The sequence below is a fragment of the Planococcus citri genome, chromosome 2 (assembly GCF_950023065.1).
Source record: "Planococcus citri chromosome 2, ihPlaCitr1.1, whole genome shotgun sequence".
NCBI lineage: Eukaryota > Metazoa > Arthropoda > Insecta > Hemiptera > Pseudococcidae > Planococcus > Planococcus citri.
The window spans coordinates 3,749,105-3,753,789 of NC_088678.1; the positions used below are offsets into that span (position 1 = coordinate 3,749,105).

The window sequence follows — 4,685 nt, forward strand, 5'->3', positions numbered from 1 at the left end:
TTTCATAAAAATCAGTCTGGAGGCGGAAAAAAACACTCTATGGAAAAATGCGGTCAAGGAAAATTGTAGAAAATTAAATTTCCAATCGACATAATGCCATTAGTTTTTTTCTAGGATGCTTAGTTTTTGATTTATTTACAAAAAACTTCGAAATATTGACTTATGCGCCACTCTGTATACGTATAATTATTGAAAAAGTAGCAATTGCCGAAAATGATCAATTTTTTATTTTCAAAAATTCTCCAAAAATTGAAAAATCATTTCGGACATCTGCAATTTGGATTAAGTATGATCGAGCGTTTTACACCACGTTCTTTGCAACAGTTACAATAAATTTGGATACAGTACTAGACGATACCATGTTTTTGAAAATACATATCTAGAAAATTTTTCAAAGTTTTCTCATGCCTTACTTACTTACTTATTTCAAGTTTGTTGGTAGGTATAAGTACTCATCTTTCCTTAAATTTAATTCAAACACGTATAACATAGGTAGTCAAAAAAAAATATTATGTATGAGGAAAATTATTAGGTTTATTTTTGTGAAAAATAAAGGTCTGTAAAATTAGGTATATCTATGTTAAATTAACATTATTACTTATAGGTACTTACTTACTTACTTACTTACGTTAATTTTTCTTAAAAATAGAGCTCTGTAAATTTATATGTTGATTTTTTTCTTAATACCTACCTACCTATACCCATCTAGTGAGGGCTCCAAACTATTCAATTATTTTTCAGTGTCACCGTCATAACCTGCTGGATCAGGTGGAGGTTGCCAGACCGAGCCAAATATGCCGTTAGGGTCGATACCTGGTGCGATCACAACAGTGTCTGAAAAACATAAATAGGTGTATACTGTATAGGTAATCATTATACGTTTGTTTTATGAAATCATAATTTGAAAACATTTTTGGCAGGTCGGTAGTACCTAGATACCAGTCGTTTGTTAGATAGATAGCTAAGTTAAGTACTGTATATTCTCATGGATTGTAAAAAAAAAAAAAAAAAAAAAAAAAAAAAAAAGGCAATGATGAAAACAAGAAACAAAATAAGACTTTTGCTAAAAACTATACCTACTTTTGAAGTCTGTAATCTTGATAAGAAAGGTGCCAAAATATTCTTCGCAATTTTTTCTTTTTTAGAATTTATTCTAACTTCAACCAGTTGATTTTGTAAGTCGAACAAGCTGCTTTGTCCAACTTTCTCCCTAAATCTTATTTAAGCATTGATTTTTCATAATTCCATAAGGATTATACCTTGGTATGTATTATGAGCATATTATTATGTACTTCATAATGAATTTTAAAAAATTGTAATGCGCAATATGTAAAATCGTTAATTTTTTTTTAATGGCAAACTAATCATCACGGATTTAATTGCGTTGTAAAAATCAAGCGATGCAGTTAGGCAGCCCTAACCTACCGAAGAGTAATTTTTTCAGAGTTGATTTTTATACCTAATTGAGTAGTAGCATTATTATTATTTTTTTTTTTTGCATTAAAAAATAATTTTTAACCCTGTTTTCCATATGTTATGGAAATCCGATTTTGAGAATTTTGAATAGTTGTTTTTCTCACAAACCTGATGATATTTGAAAATAATTGAATGAAAAATAAAATTGATATCTAGGTACTTTTACTTTGTCATTTTTTGACTTCAATTTCTTTGGGATGATATTTTTTCAAAAAATGTAGGTACGAACAATTTCCAAGGAAATTTAAAATTTTTGACATAAATGTTGCCGATCAAAAATTTCTTGGTCAATTTTTGAGAATGTAATAATGGGCTAAAAAATGGAATGAAATCAAAATTTTATCAAACTACAACAGGTATAGGAAGCTGAAATTTGGTATAAAATACCCTACTCGTAGATGGCCCGGATTGATTATAAACAGTTTCGTTCTGTTCTCTTCAACAGCAGAGAGAACATAATTTCATTCGACATTTTCAAGAGTTAGGAAGCTCTACCTTGAACAGGTGCAGAAATTTAGAAATAGAAAAACTGTACTCAGCTCGAGCAAAGTGAGAGCAAAATATTTCAAAAAATATGTGCTATTAGGTTCCAAACAAGTCGGCAAATAAGCCTCTATCTTAAGACTGAAAATTTCAAAACAGGTACTCAGGAATAGCTGAAATAAACAAAAAAAGTAGGTACCTAACATTTGAGAATTTAAGTAGCCAGAAGATAGGTATGAATGTGATTCGAATTGATCCGTGATCGTAGTTCATAGCGATTGACTTATTGTTACCTATTTATTCATAATTTTAATCGTCAAATTTTAGCAGTGACCCTGTGCTAATGGGGGGGGGGGGGGACGAGACCTCCCCTCCATGGCTACGCCTCTGTACGATATCCTCAACCGGTGTAATTTTGAGAATCCAAACGTGCTAAAAAATGAGACTAATTCAAAATTTTACCAACTATAAGCTAGAGAGCTGAAGGTATAATGACGGATAACTTCCAAACTGTACCTATCATCACCGAACGCTTTATTCTGAATCATTAGGAAAAATCCACAAAAATTTGTTGGATATGACTAAAAAAAAAAAAAAATCACTAGAATTCAGCAATAAGAAAAAAATTTGAAATCGATTTGAAATCGCAAAGACTGAATTTAAAAAATGAAATTCTAAATCACTAGTGAAAAATTTATCCTGAAAATCACCTAGAAAATTTATTAAAAATTACTACCAAAAAAAAAAACAACAAAATTATTTGAAATAATCACGAAAAACATCCAAACTAAACAAACTCGATAGGTAAATTATTATACCGAATAAGTACTTTATATTTTAAATCATCACAAAAAATCCACTAAAATTCATTCGATCATTTGAAAAAAACTTACTACACTTCAACACTATAAAAAACCGATTTGAAATCAACACAAACTAAAAATTTAAATTCACATTATAAATTTTGCTATATTTTTGTTGAGACTATTTTATTTTGTTGTTATATTTCTATTATGTATTTGATAATTTAATTTCTATTGTTGGATTGTTGATGTTAAAGGCCAAGCTGCCGGACATCATAAAATAAAACTTTCGATGATGATGATTATTTCATAATACGAGCTATTTGATTGGGAGGCGAATTCACGCGCATTCTATTCGAATGCGAATGTTGAGTGCGAAAATCGCACTGAAAAAAAAAACGCTGCATTAAAATTCAACATTGAAAATGAAAACTCTTATAATTTGAAATCCGAAATCCTCGAGGAAAAATTCATTTTGCTTAGGATTTTTATCAGAAAAAGTTGATTTGAAATCGACACCAAAAATTCCAAGTTTATTATAAAAAAAAAAAAGATGAAATTTTTAAATCACCAAGGGAAAACGTACTATGAAAATTACCTAACTACGCGTGTAATTTATTACAAATTACCTACTACAAAAAAAAAATTGTCAGAAATAATCACGAAAAAATTACAAACCAATTCAACGCTCAATAAATTATTCTAAATCACCAAGATAATCGCAATTGGAATCATCATAAAAAAAAATTCGTTTTCGTTAGGTATCACTTGGAAAAAAAATCAGAATTCAACACTAAAAAACCAATTTGGAATCAATTCGAACAAACAGTTGAAATTCTCAAAAATCGCGCTGAAAAAATATTGAAAAATAGTGTGCGTTTTGCTGGCGAATCCAGCGGTGGATTTTTTTTTACATTTTTTCCACCCCGACTTTCGCATAATAGTTGCATTTGAATAGAACGCGAATTCAAAAGAGTTTTTTTTTTCAAGATTTTTCACGAGATTTTTGCATTTACTTTTTTGGGGTTGGATTTTCTGAGAGACTTATTTCGAGAATAGTTTCCTCAAAAACCGAGTGCGGGGCACGAGTTTAATAGGTACTTTTTCGGAGATATTTCTTGGCGGGCACATCTTGTTCAAGCAGAAAATAAATTAGATAATTTAAAAATTATGAAAGATTAACCAAGTACTTACATTTAACAGAATAAAGTTGTAAGGCTGAAATTAAGAAGAAGCGCAATTAGGTAATTTATTTTTCAGTTGAATGTAATGGATTTTTAAATAATAGTAGATACTAAACGAAGGTACACATTACTCACCTATAACCAATAAAATGAATAAATACGATTTAATAGCCATCACTGAAAAATTCATGCCTTTTGATTTGAATCCGGTATGTAGGTAATGCTTCTATCACACGAACCTGTGAATTAATGCAACTGAACAAGAAACTTCTGATTCTGAATACGTATACCTAGGTAGGTATACCCAGCAGTCTTTTTGATTCGGCTGTCACACGAGCTTCGGAAAAACGAACTGCGAAATAGGACTGGAAAACAACTGTGTGAAAAACCTATCGCATCTGGTTATTTTATAATCGAAAAATCTCTGACTCGTGACCGCCTTAAACCCCTCGACGACGAATCAAAAAATTTGGCAGAATTCCGGCCAATCTGTGTAAACGCAAGGTGCTGAGATGCCATAAGGATGCGTAAGCATTTGTCCTTGAAACCGTTCACCGATGAACTGTAAGAGTGTTTCTCATCGCTGAAATCTGTTTACCTAAAAGATGAAGTGCTCGAAACTTATGGTACTTGTAATTCGATGTATGAGTCAGTGTCGCGTGAATCATATCATTTCAATGTTTCGATGGATACGTGCGCCCTATTGTAGGTACGAACTTGAGAAAAAAACAACAACTGT

At 30.9% G+C, this 4,685-nt stretch overlaps 1 long non-coding RNA gene across 1 annotated transcript; it reads right to left on the minus strand.

The window, feature by feature from the left end:
* Nucleotides 1-500: 500 nt before the first annotated feature.
* LOC135834230 (uncharacterized) lies at nt 501-4,346 on the minus strand. Its single transcript, XR_010556621.1, has 3 exons — nt 4,082-4,346; nt 3,957-3,980; nt 501-834 (listed from the first exon to the last, which is right to left on the minus strand). It is a non-coding gene; the product is annotated as an uncharacterized LOC135834230 (long non-coding RNA).
* Between the last annotated feature and the right edge of the window lie 339 nt (nt 4,347-4,685).